General features: G+C 38.4%; 1 non-coding gene across 1 annotated transcript; it reads right to left on the minus strand.

The window, feature by feature from the left end:
* Positions 1-7,097: 7,097 nt before the first annotated feature.
* LOC130984829 (small nucleolar RNA R71) lies at positions 7,098-7,205 on the minus strand. The gene has a single exon (XR_009088736.1). It is a non-coding gene; the product is annotated as a small nucleolar RNA R71 (small nucleolar RNA).
* Positions 7,206-11,312: the final 4,107 nt, after the last annotated feature.

Below are 11,312 nucleotides of genomic sequence, written 5' to 3' on the forward strand. Positions count from 1 at the left end.
ATCCGACTGCCGACCTTTAACGGAATCCGATCACACGAATACAATGATTCAATTCGATAACTTATCTTAATCTGAAAACTGATCATTCGGAAACATTCAATCAAACAAATATCCGATCTAAATCGGAATCGGATCATTCAAACAAACCTCCGATCTAAATCGGAAGCCAATCATTCAAAATTAAACAAATATCCAATCTCACTCGAAATCCAACCTCTCGGATACAATCATTCCATCAAGTAACTAATCTTAATCAAAATCCGAACACTCAGATACTATCATTCAATGAAATATCCAATTATAATCCAAACCCGACCTTTCGGCAAATATCAGTCAAAACAAATCCACGATCTTAAACAAATTACTCGGACTTAACAATAGATTGCCGAGCAATACTCATGATTACTGCCGACCATTAAACATGATCCAGTTAGACAACATACTATCAATGCCTATTAAATCGGTATCTCAATAAACTCTACCTACTCAGCCTTTCCATGGTACAACCCATCAAATTAATGGCATTACGCCATTAACACATTAACACTGTAACCAAATTTGGCATCAAGCCACATTCACAAACCAGATAAACAAACACTACTATCATATCATAGTATGCACAAAAAGCATATGATCAACAGCACAAAACCTTGTTTTTCTCCAACAGTATTAACATAACATTCCAAAAAGCCCACTATAGGAGCAAAATAGTTTACCAAACACATTAAACTATCAACAAAACAATCCTATTGAACATTCTCATCCCTTGTTCAGTAGCACCATCATCTTCGATCATAACACCATCCTGAATTACCTTACCTGGATCCATCACCAAGAAATCTACCTCGGGAGCTAAGAATCTTGCCTGGAGAGAAGCCCTCTCAAACCCTTCAAGGAAGGAATCAAGAATTTCTCCTTGCTTGTTTTTCTCTACCACCTTCAGTTAAGCAGTAACCTCAATCACATGAGTACTCAGAGTAAATAAGTCAGCTTCCTTCTTTTTTAAATTCACAACATCCTTGGCATAGCTTTCTTTAACCACTCTCAAATGGTTCTCAACCTCATCTTACTTCACTCTCTTTCCTCATTATTCATTAAATAACTGTCACCTTTTACCATCAGTTACTCTTTTAAAAAAAAATTAATGAAGCACCTTGAACTGGGAGCTACAAGGCCAAACCAGTCGCCGACCTATAAAATCACTCAATAAGTAGACTTATGATCCATTTAAAGCTCAACATGCTTCATTTAACATTTTCTCAAGCTTAGCTTGGGGGCTGTGATCCGACCATTACAAATCCAACGTCGTAAATCGGCATAATCATTCATAACTCGGCATTATTCACGTTATTATTCAGAAAGCTGGCGTTATAATTCGACATTACAGTTATTGATCAGCAATAACATCATTAATCGGCCACTTACGTTACAACTCGACTCAATGGACTGCTTTCCAAATGTTAAACGTCCAACCTACTTATTGCTCTTTAATACAGGCAATAAAGCAGGAGCATAACCAACTTGCACAGAGCCACCCATAAAAGGTATGATCTTTCATCCTAAAAGGTACACAGAATTTCCAGTACTAACTTAAGCTTCGGAGTACCTTTGCAGGTACACTCTCTCCTGTTTCTTGATCAAAGCTCTACGCGATTGGACAACCTCTTGCAGTAAAGCTCGGATTACCACAAAGCTCAAAGGTCGGCACCAAAGATAACAACTCGGCGTCAATTTCCAGAGACCGAGTTCTCCTTCCAGGTATCCATACAAGAACAGTGTCTTTTCTTTTTTTAACTTATTTTAAGGTTTATTAAAGTTTCTATTATTTTTCACAAGAGATACTTTATTAACAAGTTTATTCTCACTCTTAATGTTTTGTGAGCATCTAGTAAATTTTCATAGAAATTGCCATTTTTCATTTGCCTAGCCAAGGATCACATTAAATTAAATTGACTCTTCTTACAAGTTTGCATAATAAAGGTTATTCACTGAGCAAACTGGCACTTGGTAGTTGATAATTTGAATTTGCTCAATCAAATTATAAACTTACAATTATGCATGCAAACTTCCAATAATATAGGAATATATCTAATTACTTTTATAACTCTTCAAAGCCTTCTTCATCCCCTTCATCTTCTACCCTTTGGATCTGTCTTCTCCATGCTTCCATCTGCCAAAATATCAATGCCTTATAGTCACTTGAGTTTTACAATGTCAATTGTAACTCCAATACAATATGAAATAAAAATTGGTATCATATAAAAAAGCTTGATCTATTTAGAAATCATCCATCATTGATGTCTTCTCATGACCAAAAACCATATAGATGTGAAAAATAGGGTAAATTAGATTTCACTCTTCGGAGTTACATGATATTTTTATACACAATACATCTCTTGGCAAATATTAAAAACATACAAAAAATAGGGTAATAATAATTTATAAGATTTCTTTTTTAATTTTTTAAAAATCTTATACTAAAAGATGATTGGTTGATTTTCAAATTTTGCCAAGTAATCAAAATTGCTGACATGTCATTATTAGAGAAGAAAACATGACTTAAACTCAATGTAAAAGATGTTGGTATCAATTTTTATATAATAAAAATAGACAGATGTTATTTTACAGAAATCTTAAGAGAAGTTAGTGTATATTTTACTAAGGAATGAGGCCGAGGAAAGACAAATTTGTAGCAAAGAGAAGATGTGTTACCTGATCATCTGAAAGTCTCAGTTGTTCAGCAACTGCCAGCTTGTTCCTGTAATGTGCTAAAGCACATTCTTCTTTTGAACTTTCAGAAACTCCTTTATGATTAATCATTTCGTCATGAAAGCCATTGCCCATGAATACTTTATCCATCCAATGCTTTGTGTTGGACTGTCCAAGGAACCAACAAAATGCATGTTTTTCATTCTTTTGACTTTTTGAGGAATAACTTAGAAAATTTGCTACGTTCATCACTCAATGTACCTTACCATGACTCAATTTACTTGAAAATTAATAGCAAACTAACCTTGATTTCTGTTTCTGCATCAGATAAAAATGTAGGAAACTCTTCCAGAAAAAAGCTTCCTTCCATGCCCACACTACTAAACATTAACAAAACTTCTTCAAAATTTGCCAATGTTATCATAGAAAACTCCTGCAGGAATAAAATCTAATTAATATGTTGGGTTTTAAAAAAAATATTATAAAATAAGATCTCTTTTATAACTCTTATGATTAACAAAATTTTTTTACCATATTTAATTAGTTGTTAAAATTCAAGTTAAATTAAAAATTAATGTTAACCATGATGACATAATTCATTTCATCCAATAGTTGTTAGACATGTCATATAAGGGGTAATTTACTCTTTATTTGAGAGAGGGTTAACTAGAATTCAATTCCTCTAATAATCCGTACATGACTATTTAAGAATGTGGTGAAAAGTCATTTTGTAGAGAAATTAAAAGTGAAGCTTAATTAAAGCTTTGAGAAGTATAAATTATGAATTAAGATAAGTGGCACTATGTAATTAGTAATTGTTTCCTAAATCAATAGTATCCCCTCTTCGAAGATTCATACTCCTTAGTGTCTGCTGATGAGCGGATAATTTGTACGCTTTTTGGCATTGTTTTTAGTATGTTTTTAGTACATTTGGTTTAGTTTTTAGTATATTTTTATTAGTTTTTAGTTAAAATTCACTTTTCTGGACTTTACTATGAGTTTGTGTGTTTTTCTGTGATTTCAGGTATTTTCTGGCTGAAATTGAGGGACCTGAGCAAAAATCTGATTCAGAGACTGAAAAGGACTGCAGATGCTGTTGGATTCTGACCTCCCTGCACTCGAAGTGGATTTTCTGGAGCTACAGAAGCCCAATTGGCGCGCTCTCAACGGCGTTGGAAAGTAGACATCCTGGGCTTTCCAGCAATATATGATAGTCCATACTTTGCCCAAGATTTGATGGCCCAAACCGGCGTTCAAAGTCACCTTCAGAAATTCCAGCGTTAAACGCCGGAACTGGCACCAAAATGGGAGTTAAACGCCCAAACTGGCATAAAAGCTGGCGTTTAACTCCAACAAGAGTCTCTACACGAAAATGCTTCATTGCTCAGCCCAAGCACACACCAAGTGGGCCCGGAAGTGGATTTTTATGTCATTTACTCATCTTTGTAACCCTGAGGCTACTAGTTTTCTATAAGTAGGACCTTTTACTATTGTATTTGAAGCTTTTGATCATGTTTTTATGATTGAACCCTCTTTGGGAGGCTGGCCATTCGGCCATGCCTAGACCTTGTTCTTATGTATTTTCAACGGTGGAGTTTCTACACACCATAGATTAAGGTGTGGAGCTCTGCTGTACCTCGAGTATTAATGCAATTACTATTGTTCTTCTATTCAATTCAGCTTGTTCTTGTTCCAAGATATTCATTCGCACCCAAGAACTTGATGAATGTGATGATTATGTGACACTCATCATCATTCTCACTTATGAACAAGTGACTGACAACCACTCTGTTCTACAAGCAAACAAGGCTCTAATGTTTATCTCTTGGATTTCTTAACCGGAATCTTCGTGGTATAGGCAAGAACTGATGGCGGCATTCAAGAGAATCCGGAAGGTCTAACCTTGTCTGTGGTATTCTGAGTAGGATTCAATGATTGAATGACTGTGACGTGCTTCAAACTCCTAGCAGGCGGGGCGTTAGTGACAGACGCAAAAGAATCAATGGATTCTATTCCGGCCTGACCGAGAACCGACAGATGGATAGCCGTGCCGTGACAGGGTGCGTTGAACATTTCCACTGAGAGGATGGGAGGTAGCCACTGACAACGGTGAAACCCTTGCATAAGCTTGCCATGGAAAGGAGTAAGAAGGATTGGATGAAGACAGTAAGAAAGCAGAGAGACGGAAGGGACCAAGCATCTTCATACGCTTATCTGAAATTCCTACCAATGAATTACATAAGTATCTCTATCTTTATCTTTATGTTTTATTCATCATCTATACCCATTTGAGTCTGCCTGACTAAGATTTACAAGGTGACCATAGCTTGCTTCATACCAACAATCTCCGTGGAATCGACCCTTACTCGCGTAAGGTTTGTTACTTGGACGACCCAGTGCACTTGCTGGTTAGTTGTGCAAAGTTGTGTTTATGCCATGGTATTGAGCACCAAGTTTTTGGGGCCATTACTAGGGATTATTTGAGTTGTGAAAAGTAGTGATCACAATTTCGCACACCAAGTTTTTGGCGCCGTTGCCGGGGATTGTTTTGTGTATGGACAACTGACGGTTCATCTTGTTGCTTAGATTAGGTATTTTTCAGAATTCTTAAGAGTGAATTCTAGTGTTTCAAGGTGACGATTTTACCATCACCAAAGCTGATTGATTATCATCAATTTAGCTCTTGAATGCAATGTCCTGCTGAAGCTTCGCTATCCATGTCTAAATCCTTTAGACTAAAGCTTTAGACTAACATTGCATGATTCCTGGAATTCTCATTAAGAATTTTGATACCTTTATTTTCTTTTTCTACTTAATTTTCGAAAAAGCACAAAAAAAAATTTCAAAATCATAAAAACCAAAAATATTTTATGTTTCTTGTTTGAGTCTAGTGTCTAATTTTAAGTTTGGTGTCTTGCATGCATTGTTTATTTGATCTTGGTTCTATTTTCAAGTCAATAGTACAGGGAACTGAAGATTCAGAGTATGCAGCAGAGGAATTACACAGAAAAAGCTAGGCGCTCAAAACGCCCAGTGAAGAAGGACAGACTGGCGTTTAAACGCCAGCCAGGGTGCCTGGTTGGGCGTTTAACGCCCAAAAAGGTAGTGCATTGGGCGTTAAACGCCAGAATGTGCACCATTCTGGGCGTTTAACGCCAAGATGGCACAAGGGGGAGGATTTTGTTTTCAAATCAATTTTTTTTCAAGTTTTCAAAGTTTTTCAAAATCAAATCTTTTTCAAATCATATCTTTTCAATCAAATGTTTTCAAAATCAATTTCTTTCCTTTTTCAAAGACACTTGCTATCAATTAATGATTTGATTCAACATTTCAAGTATGTTGCCTTTTCTGTTGAGAAAGGTTTAATGTTTGAATCATATCTTTTCTTGTTAGGCAAGTCATTAATTTTTTTTAAAAATCAAATCTTTTTAAAATTGTTTTCAAATCATATCTTCTCAATCACATGTTTTTAAAACCAATCATATCTTCTTAACCTCATCTTTTTTAAAAATAGTTTTCAATCAAATCTTTTTGACTTCTAATTTCAAAATCTTTTTCAAAAATCACTTGATTTCTTTCCCACTCTTATTTTCGAAAATTAATTAATGTTTTTCAAAATGTTTTCAAATTCTTTTACTTAATTTTCGAAAATTACCTTCCCTCTTCTCACATCCTTCTATTTATGGACTAACACTATTCCTCAATGCACAATTCGAACTCCATCTTTCTTGATAAGTTTGAATTTTCTACCTCTGTCTTCTATTTTTCTTTTCCTCTGACACCTCAAGGAATCTCTATACTGTGACATAGAGGATTCCACACTTTCTTGTTCTCTTCTCTTTCATATGAGCAGGAACAAAGACAAAGGCATTCTTGTTGAAGCTGATCCTGAACCTGAAAGGACCTTGAAGCGAAAGCTAAGAGAAGCTAAGGCACAACTCTCTGTAGAGGACCTAACAGAAATCTTCAAAGAAGAAGAACCCATGGCAGCTGAAAACAACAACAATGCAAACAATGCAAGGAAGGTGCTGGGTGACTTTACTGCACCTACTCCCGACTTCTATGGGAGAAGCATCTCTATCCCTGCCATTGGAGCAAACAACTTTGAGCTTAAGCCTCAATTAGTTTCTCTAATGCAACAGAATTGCAAGTTTCATGGACTTCCATTGGAAGATCCTCATCAGTTTTTGGCTGAGTTCTTGCAAATCTGTGACACTGTCAAGACTAATGGGGTTGACCCTGAGGTCTACAGACTTATGCTATTCCCTTTTGCTGTAAGAGACAGAGCTAGGACATGGTTGGACTCACAACCTAAAGAAAGCCTGGACTCATGGGAAAAGCTGGTCAATGCCTTCTTGGCAAAGTTCTTTCCACCTCAAAAATTGAGTAAGCTTAGAGTGGAAGTCCAAACCTTCAGACAGAAGGATGGAGAATCCCTCTATGAAGCTTGGGAAAGATACAAACAATTGATCAGAAAATGTCCTTCTGACATGCTTTCTGAATGGAGCATCATAGGTATTTTCTATGATGGTCTCTTTGAATTGTCCAAGATGTCTTTGGATAGCTCTGCTGGAGGATCTCTTCATTTGAAGAAGACGCCTACAGAAGCTCAAGAGCTAATTGAAATGGTTGCAAATAACCAATTCATGTACACTTCTGAAAGGAATCCTGTGAACAATGGGACTAATCAGAAGAAAGGAGTTCTTGAGATTGATACTCTGAATGCCATTCTGGCTCAGAACAAGATATTGACTCAACAAGTCAATTTGATCTCTCAAAGTCTGTCTGGACTGCAAAATGCACCAAGCAGTACTAAAGATGCTTCATCTGAAGAAGAAGCCTATGATCCTGAGAACCCTTCAATGGAAGAGGTGAATTACCTAGGAGAACCCTATGGAAACACCTATAATTCTTCATGGAGAAATCACCCAAATCTCTCATGGAAGAATCAAGAGATACCTCAACAAGGTTTCAACAACAATAATGGTGGAAGAAACAGGTTTAGCAATGGCAAGCCTTTTCCATCATCTTCTCAGCAACAGACAGAGGATTCTAAGCAGAACCACTCTAACTTAGCAACCATGGTCTCTGATCTAATCAAAACCACTCAAAGTTTCATGACTGAAACAAGGTCCTCCATTAGGAATTTGGAGGCACAAGTGGGACAGCTGAGCAAGAAAATTACTGAACTCCCTCCTAGTACTCTTCCAAGTAATACAGAAGAAAATCCAAAAGGAGAGTGCAAGGCCATCAACATGGCCGAATTTGGAGAGGAAGGAGAGGCAGTGAACGCCACTGAGAAAGACCTCAATGGGCGTGCACTGACCTCCACTGAGTTCCCCAATGAGGAACCATGGGAATCTGAGGCTCAAAATGAGACCATAGAGATTCCATTGGACTTACTTCTGCCATTCATGAGCTCTGATGAGTATTCTTCCTCTGAAGAGGATGAGTATGTCACTAAAGAGCAAGTTGCTAAATACCTTGGAGCAATCATGAAGCTAAATGACAAGTTATTTGGAAATGAGACTTGGGAGGATGAACCCCCTTTGCTCACCAAAGAACTGGATGACTTGTCTAGGCAGAAACTGCCTCAAAAGAGACAGGATCCTGGGAAGTTTTCAATACCTTGTACCATAAGCACCATGACCTTCAAGAAGGCTCTGTGTGACTTAGGGTCAAGTGTAAACCTCATGCCTCTCTCTGTAATGGAGAAGCTAGGGATCTTTGAGGTGCAAGCTGCAAGAATCTCACTAGAGATGGCAGACAACTCAAGAAAACAAGCTCACAGACTTGTAGAGGATGTTTTGGTGAAGATTGAAGACCATTACATCCCTGCTGATTTCATAGTCCTAGAGACTGGAAAGTGCATGGATGAATCCATCATCCTTGGCAGACCCTTCCTAGCCACAGCAAAGGCTGTGATTGATGCTGATAGAGGAGAGTTGATCATTCAAGTGAATGAAGAATCCTTGGTGTTTAAAGCTCAAGGATATCCCTCTGTCATCATAGAGAGGAAGCATGAAGAGCTTCTCTCAATTCAGAGTCAAACAGAGCCCCCACAGTCAAACTCTAAGTTTGGTGTTGGGAGGCCACAACCAAACTCTAAGTTTGGTGTTGAACCCCCACATTCAAACTCTAAGTTTGGTGTTGGGAGGTTCCAACATTGCTCTGAGAAAATGTGAGGCTCCATGAGAGCCATCTGTCAAGCTACTGACATTAAAGAAGCGCTTGTTGGGAGGCAACCCAATGTTATACTTTATATATTTTCCTTTGTTATTTTATTTTATTTTGTAGGTTGATGATCATGAGAATTCACAAAATCAATTGAAAAAGCAAAAACAGAATGAAAAACAGGAAGAAAAACAGCACACCCTGGAGGAAGAACCTACTGGCGTTTAAACGCCAGTAAGGTTAGCAGATGGGCGTTTAACGCCCAGTCTGGCACCATTCTGGGCGTTTAACGCCAGAAAGGGGCACCAGACTGGCGTTAAACGCCAGAAAAGGGCAAGCTCCTGGCGTTAAACACCAGAAATGGGCACCAGCCCGGCGTTTAACGCCAGAATTGGCTCAAAACGTGATTTTGCATGCCATTTGGTGCAGGGATGACTTTTCCTTGACACCTCAGGATCTGTGAACCCCACAGGATCCCCACCAACTCTACCACTCTCTCTCTTCTTTCCCATTCACCAATCACCTCAATACCTCTTCCCCAAAAACCCTTCACCTATCAAACCCCTTCTTTCTCTTCACCACTCACATCCATCCTTCATAAAACCCCACCTACCTCACCATTCAAAATTCAAACCACTTTCCCACCTAAACACCACTTCTTCCCCTTCTTGGCCGAAAACAAAAGCCATTACCTTCCTCCTCATTTCTTCTTCTTCTACTCTCTTCTTTCTTCTTTTGCTCGAGGACGAGCAAACCTTTTAAGTTTGGTGTGGTAAAAGCGTTGCTTTTTCGTTTTTCCATAACCATTTATGGCATCCAAGGCCGAAGAAACCTCTAGAAAGAGGAAAGGGAAGGCAAAAGCTTCCACCTCCGAGTCATGGGAGATGGAGAGATTCATCTCAAGGGTGCATCAAGACCACTTCTATGAAGTTGTGGCCTTGAAGAAGGTGATCTCCGAGGTCCCTTTTTCACTCAAAAAGGGTGAATATCCGGAGATCCGACATGAGATTCGAAGAAGAGGTTGGGAAGTTCTTACCAACCCCATTCAACAAGTCGGAATCTTAATGGTTCAAGAGTTCTATGCCAATGCATGGATCACCAAGAACCATGATCAAAGTGTGAACCCGGATCCAAAGAATTATCTTACTATGGTTCGGGGGAAATACTTGGATTTTAGTCTGGAAAGTGTAAGGTTGGCATTCAATTTGCCCATGATGCAAGGAGATGAACATCCTTACACTAGAAGGGTCAACTTTGATCAAGGGTTGGACCAAGTCCTCACTGACATTTGTGAAGAGGGCGCCCAATGGAAGAGAGATTCAAGAGGGAAGCCGGTTCAACTGAGAAGGCATGACCTCAAACCCGTGGCTAGAGGATGGTTGGAGTTCATTCAACGCTCAATCATTCCCACTAGCAACCGGTCCGAAGTTACTCTAGACCGAGCCATCATGATCCATAGCATCATGATTGGAGAAGAAGTGGAAGTTCATGAGGTTATAGCCCAAGAACTCTATAAGGTGGCGGACAAGTCCTCTACCTTGGCAAGGTTAGCCTTTCCTCATCTCATTTGTCACCTCTGTTATTCAGTTGGAGTTGACATAGAGGGAGACACCCCTATTGATGAGGACAAGCCCATCACTAAGAAGAGGATGGAGCACACAAGAGACCCCACTCATCATGAGATCCCTGAGATACCTCAAGGGATGCACTTTCCTCCACAAAACTATTGGGAGCAACTAAACACCTCCCTAGGAGAATTGAGTTCCAACATGGGACAACTAAGGGTGGAACATCAAGAACATTCCATCCTCCTCCATGAAATTAGAGAAGATCAAAGAATCATGAGAGAGGAGCAACAAAGACAAGGAAGAGACATTGAGGAGCTCAAGCACTCCATAGGATCTTCAAGAGGAAGAAAGAGCCGCCATCACTAAGGTGGACCCGTTCTTTAATTTCCTTGTTCTTTATTTTCCTGTTTTTCGAAAATTAATGCTTATGTTTGTCCATGTTTGTGTCTTGTGATCATTAGTGTCTTAGTGTCTATGCCTTAAAGTTATGAATATCCTATGAATCCATCACCTTTCTTAAATGAAAAATGTTCTTAATTGAAAAAGAAAAGAATTGCATGAATTTTGAATTTTATAGCAGTTTAATTATTTTGATGTGGTGGCAATATTTTTGTTTTCTGAATGTATGCTTAAACAGTGCATATGTCTTTTGAATTTGTGGTTCATGAATGTTGGCTCTTGAAAGAATGATGAAAAAGGAGACATGTCACTGAGGATCTGAAAAATCATAAAAATGATTCTTGAAGCAAGAAAAAGCAGTGAATACAAAAAAAAAACGAAAAAAAAGGGGAGAAAGAAAAAGAAAAGAAAAAGAAAGAAATAAAGTTGTGATCCAAGGCAAAAAGAGTGTGCTTAAGAACC

Source organism: Arachis stenosperma, chromosome 5 (assembly GCF_014773155.1).
Source record: "Arachis stenosperma cultivar V10309 chromosome 5, arast.V10309.gnm1.PFL2, whole genome shotgun sequence".
In the NCBI taxonomy this organism is placed as follows: domain Eukaryota; kingdom Viridiplantae; phylum Streptophyta; class Magnoliopsida; order Fabales; family Fabaceae; genus Arachis; species Arachis stenosperma.